This window comes from Manis pentadactyla, chromosome 14 (genome assembly GCF_030020395.1).
Source record: "Manis pentadactyla isolate mManPen7 chromosome 14, mManPen7.hap1, whole genome shotgun sequence".
Taxonomy (NCBI): Eukaryota; Metazoa; Chordata; class Mammalia; order Pholidota; family Manidae; genus Manis; species Manis pentadactyla.
The window spans coordinates 81,720,985-81,734,124 of NC_080032.1; the positions used below are offsets into that span (position 1 = coordinate 81,720,985).

A 13,140-nucleotide genomic window follows, 5' to 3' on the forward strand; every position below is an offset into this window, starting at 1 on the left:
TAGCACAGCACTGCACCGAGGGAGCCCCCTAGACTTAGAGCTTTTCCAGTGAGAGAAAGAGAGGGCAAGGTGGACATCCAGCCCCACGGTGCTGTGGCCCACATGGGTCTCAACTCACAAGGATCACTGGAAAAGTCTGCGGGGCTTGACCACTGGGCATCAGAAAAAGTGGCCTTGGTTTACAGCAACCAGAGCTCAGATCTTGGCAGACCACACTTTGGCATACAGTGGTGCCTCAGCAGAGAGCCCAGCCCTGCTCTGCCATCTGCAGTGCCCAGCTGGTGGCCCTGTCTGGCCATAGTGCATGGTTGGCAGCTCTGCCTGATTTGGGTCCCCAGCTAACAAGCCATACCAGCTGTGGAGCCTGTTCTGTGGCCTTATTTGGGCAGGGAAGCACATTCCCAACGCTGCCTGACTGCGGAGATTAGCCTCCTGTCCTGCCTGCCCAGGAGGCCTGGCAGAAGAACCCGTGCAGCTGCAGAGCCCGTCCCACAGCCCTGCTTGGACAAGGAGTCAGGGCAGCAGCCCTGTTGTGTGCTGTGAAGTACAGCCTCTGGCCCTGCATGACCAGGCACCCTGAGCAGTGAGCCTGGGCACCCTTGGAGCCAAGCCCATATTCCTGTCCAGCTGTGGAACCTGCCCTACAGCCCTGCCCTGTAGCAAAGCACAGCCTATGGCCCTGCCTAATTATTAAACCCAGCTTACGGCCTCCCCCAGGCAGGAAGCTCAGCAAATGACCCTTTCCAATTGTGGAGCACAGCCTGAAGTCCCACCTGAGAGGGAGCCCAGACAGTGACCCTGCCCATCTGCACAGCACTGTCTTGAGCCCATCCAACTGCAGGATACGGCTGGGGGTCCTCAGCCAGAGAACCCAGCCAGTGACCTTGTCTAACAGAGCACAGCGCATAGCCTACCTGATTGTGAAGCCCATTTAAGACCCTGCCAAACTTGAGGGCACAGCCTGTAGCCCTGCCTAATTGCAGAACATCAGAGGCCCTGTCCAGTTGTGCAGCTCTGCCAGGGCCTTAATGTGGAGTCCAGCCAGCAGCACCATCTAGCCAGCAACCACAGCCTGAGACCCCACCCAACCAGGAGCAATTGCAGGGCACAGGCCGTAGCTAGGCCCAGGCATGGGGTAATCCAGTGGTTCCATCCTGCTAGGGAGCACAGACTGTGACCTTATGTAATCAGAGGTGATTGCAGAACCCAGCTAGTCAACCTACCTAACCATGGGCACAGGCAGCAGCTCCACCTGATCAGGGAGCCCTCCTGCCGGCCCTGCTTGAATGCGGAGCCCGCAGCCTCGCCTCACTGCAGAGCCCAGCCAGCAGCATCCACCCTGACTTCAGAGCATGGGCAGCAGCCTCACCCAACACAAGACCCAAGAGCACTGCCTGAAGACACTGCCAGCTCACCTGGATCCTGGCCGTGGTCTGAACTGACTGCTGAAGGGAACTTGTAAAGTCTGGAAGACAAGACCATTTACCTAAATGTGCAGATACCAGCACAGAATCAGGGAACACAAGGAATCAGGTAAACATGACACCACCAAAGGAAACTAATAAAATTCTGATCACTGACCCTAAAGTAATGGGATTCCATGAACCATCTGACAAAAGAATTCAGAATAATCCTATTAAAGAAGTTCAGTGAACTATAAGAAAACACAGACAAGTAAATGAAATTAGGATATAGTACATGAATAAAATGAAAGTTTCAACAAAGATTTTTGATAGAAACTCTTAAATAGAAATCTTCAAATTGAGGAATGCAATGGCTAAAGTGAAGAATTCAAGTGAGAGCTTCAACAACAGACTTAACTAAGTAGAAAAAATTCGGTGAACTGGAGAACAGGCCATTTGAAATTGTCTAGTCATAGGAGCAAAAAGAAATAAGAATGAATTAGTGAAGAAAGCTTATAGACTTATGAGTCACGATCAAGTGATACAAATATGCATTATGGAAGTCCCAAAAGAGAAAGAAAAAGGGACAGAAAGCCTATTTATAGCAAAATAGTTGAAAACCCCCCAGACTTGGGGAGAGGCGCACATCCAGATTCAAGAAATGCAACTGAGCCCAAATAGATTGACCCATAAAGGTATGTACTGAGACACATTATAATTACATTATCAAAGGTCAAAGAAAAAGAATTTTGAAAGCATCGAGAGGAAAGCAACTTGTCACATAAAAGGGCACTCTCATAAGAACATAAGCAGATTTATCAACAGAAACTTTGCAGTCCTGGAGAGAGTGAAACAATCTTTTCAAAATACTGAAAGAAAAACTGTCAATCAAGAACATTCTACCCAGTAAAGCTGTCCTTCACAAATGAGAGAGAAAGACATTCCTGAACAAACAAAAGCTAAGGGAGTTCACGACCCTTAGACCTAACAGGAAGTGCTAAAGGGTGGTCTTCAAGCAGAAATAAAAGGATGCTAATTAAGAATGTAAAAGCCTATGAATGTGTAAAACTCACCAGTAATGGTAAATATACAGTCCAAGTCACATTCTTTAATATTGTAATGGTTGTATGTAATTTATAGCTCTAGTTTGGAAGTTGAAAAACAGATGTATTAAAAATAGGCATAACTGCAATAATTTGTTACTGGATACACAATAGAAAAAAGAAATCATAACACCAGTAGCTTAAAATGTGAGGGGGAAAGAAGTAAAAGTATAAAGTTTTTGTATGCTATTAAAGTTGTTCCCAGCTTAAAATTGAATGTTATAAATATAGGATATTTTATGTAAGCCTCATGATAACCATAACGGAAACCCTGTAGTGAACACACGAAAGATTATGATAAAGGAGTCAAAGTGTACTGCCATGAAAAACTTTTCATTCACGAAATAAAACAGCAAGAAAGGAAGCAAAGAGCAAAGGATCTTCAAAACAGAAAACAACAAAATGACAATATTAAATCCTTACCTATCATTAATTACCTAAATGAAAATGAATTAAATTCTCCAATCAAAACACAGAGAATGACTGAATGATTAAAAACACAAAATCCAATAATATGCTGCCTACAAGAGACTCATTTTAGCTTTAGGGCACATGTAGACTGAGACTGAATGGGATGGAAAAAGTCTTTTCAATTAAATAGTAACCAAAAGAAAGAAGGGGTAGCTCAGCTTACATCAGGCAAAATAGACTTTAAGCTAAAAATGGTCAAGAAAGAAAAAGAAGATAATTATGATAAAAGGGTCAATCCATCAGGAAGATCTAACAATTATAAATAATTATGCACCCTGATCAGAGCACCTAATACATAAAGCAAATACTAAGAGAACTAAAAAGGGGAAATAAATAATTACACAATAATATTTGGGTCTTTATTACCCCCTCAGTAATGGATAGATCATTCATACAGAATCAATAAGCAAACAGCAGGTTACAATAATGATACAGATCAAATAGACCTAACAGACAAAACATTTCATTCCAATAGCAGAACACATTGTTCTCAAGTGCATATGAACTTTCTAGAAGGAATCATGTTTTAGGCCACAACACAAGTCTTAACAAATTCAAGAAGATGGGAATTATATCAAATACCTTTCTGACTACACAGTGGTATGAAACTAGAAATCAATCACAGGTGGAAACTGGAAAAACAAATACATGAAAATTAACACACCTATGAATAGCCAGTGGGTCAAAAAAGAAATAAAAAGAGAAATTTAAAAAAATATGAAACAAATGGAAAAGGAAACACAACATACCAGAACTTATAGGATGCAGAAAAGGCAGTTCTAAGGCCAAAAGTTTATAGTGATAAATGCATACATTAAGAAAAGAGAATGATCTCAAATAAACGACCCCACTTTATATCCAAGGAACTAGAAAGAGAAGAAGAAACTAACCCAAAGTTAGCTGAAAGAGGGAAATAATAAAGTTCAGAGAATAAATGAATAAAATAGGGAGTAGAAAAACAATAGGAAAGTTTAACAAAACTAAGAGTTTGTTCTTTGAAAAGAAAATAGAGAAACCTTAAGACTAACCAAGAAGAAAACAGTAAGCATCCAAATAAATTGTAAGCAAAAAGGGAGATGTTACAATTGTACTACAGAAACATACAGATCGCAAGAGACTACTATGAACAATTATATGCCAATAATTTGGACAACCTTAGGAGAAATGAATAAATTGCTACAAACATGCAACCCACCAAGACCAAATCCTGAAGAAATAGAAAATCTGAACAGACCAAGAGAAAGTAAGGAGGACTGAATAAGTAATATCTCCCAACAAAGAAAAGCCCAGGACGAGAGGTTAATGCAAGGAAGTCATTCAGCTCAATAGCAAAAAACCCAATTAATCCAAGTAAAAAATGGGCAAAGAGCCTAAATAAACATTTTTCCAAAGAAGATATTCAAATAGCCAGTTGGCATGTGAAAAGTTGCTCAGTATCACACTAATCATTAGGGAAATGCAAATCAAAACCACAATAAGGTATCACTTCACACCTGAATGGGTATTATCAAAAGGACAAGAGATAAGAAGTGTTAGCAAGGATATGGAGAAGTGGAACTCCTGTACACTGTGAGTGGGACTATAAATCGGTACAGCTGCTATGCAAAACAGTATGGAGGTTCCTCAAAAAATTACAAATGGGACTGTCAAAGGTCCAGCAGTTCTATTTCTGAATATCCAAAGGAAATGAAATCACTATCTCATAGAGTAGCTGCACCCCATGTTCATTGCAGCATTACTTAGAAGAGCCAAGTCATGGAAGCAACCTCAATGACTACGTGTGGGTGAATAGATAAAGAAAATGTGGTACAGTTGATGTGGGAGTTAGGGAACTGATCCCTGTGCAGTTGAAAATCCATATACAACTCTTGACTCCCCAAAAACTTAACTACTGATAGCCTACTATTGATCAGAAACCTTACCAATAATATACAATTGAAAAGAAAATAATTTTAATTATTTTAAATTTTAAATCGTCATATAAAAACAATTGATTAATGCATTTTTGTGTAACATGCATTATATACTGTATTCTTGCAGTAAAGTAACTTAGAGAAAAGAGTCAAGAAAATTATAGTGAAGAGAAAATACATTTACAGTACTATACAGTATTTATTGAAAATAATCCACATATAAATGGACCTGTGCAATTCAAATCTGTGTTGTTCAAGGGTCAACTGTATGTATAATGGAATATTAATCAGCCATAAAAATCTTGCCCTTTACAAGGATGGATCTTTGGAGGCATCTTGCTAAGTGAAGTAAGTCAGAGAAAGAAAAATACTGTATGGTCTTACTTACATGCAGAATCTACAAAAATCAAACTCATAGAAACAGAGCAGACTGGTGGTTGCCACAGGCCAGGAGAGGGAGGGGGTACCTTAGGGGGGAGTGGGTGAAGGTGGTCAAAGTGTACAAACTTCTAGTTGTAAGTTCTAGGAGTGTAATGTGCAGCATAGTGACTGTAGTTAACAATACTGTGTTGTATATTTGAAAGTTGGTAGGAGAGTAAATCTGAAAAATTCTCACCACACAAAATAATTGTAATTGTATATGAGGTGATGGGTGTTAACTAACCTTACTGCGGTAACCATTTCACTATGTATACATATATCAAATGTATAGCTTAAGTTCTTTATCTCTATAAAGCTCGGGGGAAAAAAACAAGCACAGGCGGTATATGAGAAAGGCGGCTCGTGATAGACAGGACCAGGAGGGTTTCCTCCTAGATCAAGGCTGCTTTCATCTATATTATCTTGTAATTTTTTTGAGGCTTTATTTTTCTTTTTATTTCCTTTTTCCTTAGTTTTTATGTTCATGATTTTGAACCATTTGAAATTTATTTGCCCTTTAGAGTAAAACGAATATCTGACAATAACCAGTTGTTTTAACACCATTAATTGAATAATTCTTCCCTTCCTTCCACCGTCTATGATTATCTATTTCCTCATAAAAAGACCAACTTTTTTTTTTGGATTAGTTATTCTTAGGTATTTTATGAATGCTCTTCTCCATTTCCTTCTCCTTGCTGCTTTTGTGAACAGGATTATTTTTCCATTTCTAAATGTGTATCTTTAAAAGTAACATTTAAAGCATAAATTTTAAACTTCAAATTGTCATATAAAAATAATTTGTCATATTTTCACTGACCCATATTCTATGTAACAGAAGTAAAAAATACAAAAAACTCATGTTGTCAATATGTAGGAAGTAGATGGAAGCACGTCTGACAAGGTAAAGGTAGGGACAGTTGCTTTGGGTGCGTGGATACCTTCTTGTTCATCTCCTGCAGGCCCTCAGTTCAGAGCCACGGGCTAAGCGACTCTGGTAGCTCAGAATTCTCTAGGTCATTGTAATCTCTCATTCTCTCACTCTCCAAAAATTTCCCTCAGCTAGTAAATTCACATCCCTAAGTTCTATAAATTTCTATAAATTCTATATATAAATAAAATATGAATGAAATAGATATATCATCTACATTTATAGTCTAAAAATAATTCTTGTTTTTTCCCATGTTATTTTGGTGGTTTTGTTTACCTCTGAATAGTTGCTCCTGTAGGGAGAGCCGTGAGTCCCCACTCGGGCCCTCCCTCACCAGCCCTCCCTCCCTCTGGGCCCCACGTGTCACATTGCAAGTTGTGATTTTATTTTCCTTTTTTAGCCTAATAAAGTGAGTGTGTTCCTGTGTGTGCTTGTTTGTGCTCTAATAGAAACTGACTTAAAGTTCTTTTAGGGGTGCCACTACTATCTAAAAGTCAGTATTTTTTTCCCCTATTGTAGTGCTAAGTTATAAATACCTGAAATTGGCATTTCAGCTGAGGATTTTTTCTTAAGTTAATTGTGACTCTGTAGATTGAGCTGAGCATCTAATGCATTGCCAAGTAGGGATACAGCATTAGAAAATCTCAATTATGTGAATTTTATGTTATAAGAATAGATGGCTTCTTTCTGATTATTTTTGAGAAAAATGGGGTGCTACCTTGCCTAAATATTAAGCTTTGTAAACAGGCCAGTGTTTAGATAAAATTACTGCTTTGTTTAGCGTATTTAACTGCTAATTGTTCACATCTGATTCATAAACACTTCCCTTTCTCCATGGCAAGTTAAAAAATACAATGTTCAGAGGGAATTTTAATAATTATTTGTATCAACATACTCATCAACAGAGTGGTCTGCCCTGAGCAATATTACTATAGCCAGATAAGCTCCTGGGAGTGCATCCACTGAACTACATTTTGGTCAGCAGGAAACATGTCTCTTTGTAAAACAGTTCTGAAAACAAGAGTTTTTCAAATTTAATAACATTAACTTGAGCATCACTGCGCCACCACCACCAGACTTTTGACTCACAAGGAAAGCAAAGACAACTGAGTCCATTCCTCTGAACTGGATGGAGAACAGGGCACACACCCAGTGGAGAGTCATGGTAACTAATTAAAAATGGAAACAAAAGCTCTTGACACTAAACACAGTCCACAGATTATAAGTAAACTGGATTCTGTGCCTCCATGAGAATTGCTCCACCTTGTGAGAAAAATGGTTCCTTCTGCCCCCAGATCACTGCTGACTTGAGTGAGCCTTCCTCCAAGGGCTTTTTGTTCCTTCAAGTCTTTCTGTTTAGGAAACTGCTATGTAGTTTTTGATACAATTCTCCCCTCTTTCTATTAAAAGCGGTCTAATCTGTCAACTCAAGTAGGTTTTAAGATTAGGAGAGAGAAGGGATATCCATTAGAGACTAAATTTACAAACTAACTTACGGGAACAGCAGCCCAAGACGGAGGCCTGAGCTTGAAGATGGGGTGGGAAGGTAAGAAGATTAATCATTTTTTGCACATTTAATATGAGCCAGGAGATGGTTTTAAAATATTTTCTCACCTATTTATTGATTTATCAAATGCTTCCATGACATTCTCTGTGCCAGACTGTTCTCAGTCCTTTACAGATATTCATTTTAGCAATTCTTGTAAGTCTTGCATAAACACAATAAGCGTGTATGCATGATGGCCATCGTTATCTTTATTTTAGTCAGCAGGAAACTGAAGCACAGAAAGTTTAAGTAGTTTGCCTAAAGTCACACAGCAAGTGTCTCGGCCAAAAGTCAGCCCGAGGCAGGCTGGCCATTCATCACGGTGCTCTGCCACCACTGAGGCATCACAGAAACCCTGTGAGGTTGGCGTGTATTATCTCCACTTCTTGGTGCAGATCCTGAGTGTGGTTAAAAAACTCAGGATTGGCCTTGAACTTACTTTCCTCACCAAGTCAGCTCTTCCTCGCCTTCCTCTTCTCACTGATGCCATCACCACCCACCTAGACATCCAAGTCTGAAACCCAGAGATAATTACGCTTTTCAGTCTTTCCTGCTGAGCATCTGAGCCCTTCTTTTACTCTCCTCCACCACTCTCTTAAAGAAGGCCCTCATTATTCTGTATTAAACCAAGAATCGTAATCTCAAACGGTAGCCGAAAGCAGGCAGGCGGAGGACGCCGGGCCCGAGGCAGCAGAGGCCGTGGGCTCTGGGCGGACGCTGTGCTGCAAGGGGCTGCTGCCTCCCCGGTCCGGCTGTCCGTCTCCAGGGGGGAGTGTGGGCTCCTATTTGACAGACCTGATTTTTAAAGAGGAACCGGGAATCTGGATTTTTTTATATGAAATCTTCCAATTCTTAATCAGTGCAAGGCAAAACCAAAAACATGGCTGCAGGCCACCAGGTTGTAACCCGTGATTATAACTGAGCCCCCAAACTGATTTGCCCTCCTCCATTCTGATCTCCTCCAGCCTTTTGCCACCCTCCCTACACTGTCATAATCTATCCAAGATGCAATCAGATAAGATTTTAGGGGTGGTCGGGAGGTTTAAATGCATTAAAATACGTAACATTCTTAGAAGAGTTCTTGGTAGTGGGTAGGCACCAGATAAAGGTTACTTGTTTTCTGTTCTTCACTTAAAAGCCTTGAATGACTCCCAGTGAGGCTCTGGATGTTTCTTAGCGTGGCAGAAAAGGTGTTTTATTGTCAGTCCTGTCTTCTCACCTTCATCTTTTGCTGTTTGACCACATGTCCTCAGGCCATCCTCTACACCCGCATGTGCCCGCCCGCCCCTCCCTCCTCTGCCCTGTCCAGCTGAATGGCGAACTCCTACCTCCCCAGCCATCCCAGGACGCAGCTCGAGCATCTCCTCCTCTCTTAAACCTTTAACTGCACTTCCCCTGGGAGAGCTGACTTCTCCCTTTGTGTTCCCCTAAGCTTATGGACTCCTAAGCACAGGGACTACTTCATTAATCTTTGTATTCTTACCGCTTTGTGCAGCGCTGGCACATAGTATACGTCTGCAGTGATATTGGTTGGAAATAATAAAAAAGTTAGTCTGGGACTTCCACTCCTACCTGATGGTGAATTTCCTGCTGTTTGGACTGTTCCTCGTAAAGAAAGACGCTGTGGCTGCTTTATCGTTAGGGACCCCGCATCTGCCTCTCCAACCCGAGGACCTGGTATAGCCCAGGGCGTTGCGGCTGCAGTTGATGACGAATTTAGGGCTTTTACTCCAAGGCAATACAGGGGCATTAAGGATTCTCTTCCCTCTGACAAATGTAGTATGTGAAAACAAAGGTGAAATCACCAGCTAAATAGTGTGTTTCACCAGTCAGAGAGAGCACTTCTGTTTTCCTTCTTTAGAAGTTTGATGGTAAATGGTTGGAGACACTGCCTCTATTTATAGATGGTCTCGGTGCCAGATTTGTTATCTCCTTTCCCCAGGCTTGATAAAGAAAGAATGTTGGACTTAACTATTGGTAGTGTCTCCATTAATGAATAGGGGAGTCTGGAGAAGACATGTGAGCAGGAAATTCAAGGGAACCTAGTGTTGTTTTTATCAGTCCAGGAATTCTAGACTTGCAAATTCTATCCTGTTCTCTTTTTCTGGCTAAAGAAAGGGCTTTAATGAATGACAAAGAATAGTGTTAAATTCTTTAGAGGAATACATTTGCAATATAATAAGTGCCAGTCATCTAGATCATTCTTTGTAATAATTTGGTGACTCCTGTTGTTAGTTCTGCTTAATTTGAAATTTTTAAAGCTTATTTTTGTCTGGTTAGAAGGAAATAATTTTTTCTTAATTTTAAAGCTAATCTCTAAAAGATATTTAATGGAGAGTAAGGGTGGGATCTTTGGCTTTTCTGTAATTGTATCTCTCAAGAAGGATTTGTTTCTGAAGATTGACATAACACTAAATGAGTCTGTAGTTTTCAAGACAAAGGAAATTAGTGTATATGAAACATGTAATTTAAAATCTACTAAATTTACATTGTTACTAACCATTGTTTACAGGATGCCTACTGTGTGCTCAGGACTTTGCCAGGTGCTTGTAATAATTAAGTCACAAAGATGAAAAGACACAGGATTTGCTCTGATTTGGTTTTTAAGCAAAATATAAAGTTTATACCTAAACTTACATGTATGTGTGACTAGAATGGAAAGAATCATGATTAAATTATCAGTTTCAGATTAAATGGCAGTAATCATGATTAAATTATATATATATATATATATATATATATATATATATATCTGGAAGTTATTTTTCATTACTTGATATCCACTTCTGGGTTTTGGAGTTAAATTGGTTACATCTTATGATGAGAGAAATCTGTCTTCTGTTTACTCCTTTTTTTTTACCCAACTTCATATTTATTTCTGTACTGTTAATGCAAACAATTTATATTTAGAATTGTTTCGAATTCCCTAACAATTTTTTATGTCTCACAAAAACTTCCCCGAAAGTTCTGCTCAGTAATACTTCTTTGCACCTCTAGCCCCCCAGGTTTGCCTCGTTCTGGGAAAGCCCAGGCAACAGCAGAGTTTCGTCCCGTCCACCTTCAGCTACTTTAAAGTGGGCGGAGGTACCCTAGGCAAGGTATCAACCAGTCTTTATTCACTTATTTTAAAGGTTCCGCCAGGTCCTGATGCCATTAAACAGTTAAATCGAATAGCAGTGCTCCTTGTTTTGATGCCAGGCTCACCAAGCAGCCTTCTGATCCCAATGAAGGCTTTGCATCTGACTTGCCTGCAAGGATGGGGGAGGCACTGTTTCTTGTTGCTCAATTTATTGGGTAAATCAGTCAATTGCTATTATGTCTTATATATCAGTCTCTTGTGAACTTTGTTAGGATAAAGTGACTTCTAGAATTTGACTGCCCTGGGCCACTGGCACTTGAAGGTCAGACCTTGCCCGCCGGCAGGTGGGAGCAGGGCAGCCTGTTCTAGCAGCCCCTTGGCAGCCAGCCAACTGCCCTCCCAGGCTGCCCTCTGCGCTCATCACACATCTTTCTTTCTGACTTCTATGGGCATTACTTATGTGTTTCTACTTTGAGCTTTTTTTCAAGAGGAATTATAAAAGATTTTGTTTTTCACCATTTACTTTTTGAAAGGAAAATACAGGCCTTGGACAACTATACTTGGGTCTTGACCTTTTCTCCTCCTAGGAATGGGCAGACCAATTTGAAATTCTCTCTCAGCTGCAGATCTTCTGGACAAATCACGAAGCACTCTAAAATCTATTCTAAGGTACTGCTCTTTGTTGGAGCATCTGAGTTCTTGTCTTTTTTTTCCCTAAATGTTTGTTGAAAAGAAGTAACAGGTACTTTTTTCTAGTGTTGGAAGAGAATTATCTATAAACTTAAATTTTACATGCCTAACGGAAGCTCCCTAGAATGCTACTGCAAATTGTATACCTACCCTCCTTTTGGGAGTTTGGGATGCAGATAGCATGATATGATGCTGGGAAGTGTTGCAATAAGAAGCTTGTTTAAGTTAGTATAATCTAGATTTCCTAAATTTATTTCAATTCCTCAAGTTCTGGTCCATCCCCTCCAGGGCCTCCCGCCCCACCTCCTGCCCTTGCCCCATCCCCAAATCCCCGTCAGCAAACATGATTTGAGATGCCCGCCATATGCCATATTCTCGTTCCGCTTTCCTTCTTTGACTTCGATGCATCTGATTATAAAACACAGAACATGAAGCCAGTGATTCTGAGATTTCCAAAAATGGTTTTGCAGCTTTGCCTTAAATAGCATCCCAAGAGGTCAGCTTAGTGCTTAAGAATCATTTGGCATGATAACTCTAGTTTCATTTATTTTTAATATTTATTTTTTTAAAAACAGTACTCATTAAAGCATTTAATACATTTAAAAAATTAAGCTAGGTGCCTAAAATAGTGTCTTACATTTGTATAAGCCACTGTGGCTTCACTGTGTATTGTCTCAGATGGATTACACCTGCGAACTAGGCTGAGCAATAATCCCAGTCTGGAAGCAGAGTGACTTCAGCGTGTTGTGGTGATTTGAATAAGACCATTCAATCAACCTGCAGAGGCTGGATCCTGTCTACATTTCTGACTCCTCGGTTCAGTAATTTCTTATTCCATAGCTGTTTATTAGCCAACCTTTAGAATACTTTACTTGTTGCCCATCTTTCAACTCTTACTAAACGGCCAGTACTAAGTGCACAGCACCATTTGATAGGTTGACTCAATCATTAATTCATATTGTGCATCAGATACAGTGTAATTGTTGTGCACACTCACAACTCACAAATGAATCAGGACAAGTGCTTGCCCTGTGGCATTCCTAGTTTAGTGGGAAAGACAAGTGGAATGATGGGCACCAGTACCAGAGACCTAAGGGTACCTGTGCTGGCAAACACGCACGCACGCATACTGACTGTTAGTTCTCTTCTGCTAGGGAGTGTTAGAGAAGCCGCCGCAGTGAGAGTTTAGCCAAACTAGGCCTTGAAGGATCAGTAGGATTCTTGCAAAGAGAGGGCAGGACCTGACTGATTCGGGGATAGGTCATGCGAGGGCTTGAGGCATGACAGACCAACCACGTGGGTTGGGAGAAGAGTGATCAGTGAGGAAGGGATGCTGCTCCGGCTGGGAAGGCAGGTGGGAGGCAGCACTTGGACTGCGAGTCCTGATCCACAGCTCACTGTGGGTGTGGCTCTTCTAAGCCTCAGTTCTTTCTAGGGATGCTGTGAGGACGAAATGCAGTCATGCCTAGGGAGTGCCACTATCATATCCTCGGGAGAGAAAAGGGAGAACTCGGTAAATAAAACATCACCAAATTCCTGATACATACCAGCACTCAGTGTGTGTAAGTTGTCTTTATCAGGCTAAGC

The 13,140-nt window shown here is 40.6% G+C and overlaps 1 protein-coding gene across 4 annotated transcripts in view; it reads left to right on the top strand.

The window, feature by feature from the left end:
- Positions 1 to 13,140, top strand: part of STK38L (serine/threonine kinase 38 like) — a 67,962-nt gene that overhangs the window by 28,612 nt on the left and 26,210 nt on the right. Inside the window, exon 3 of one of the 4 annotated variants that reach the window (XM_036889377.2) lies at positions 11,397 to 11,532. The exons of the other annotated variants lie outside the window; for them this stretch is intronic. The gene's annotated coding sequence lies outside the window, so the exon portion shown is untranslated. The remainder of the gene's footprint in view (positions 1 to 11,396; positions 11,533 to 13,140) is intronic. 4 annotated transcript variants of the gene reach the window in all.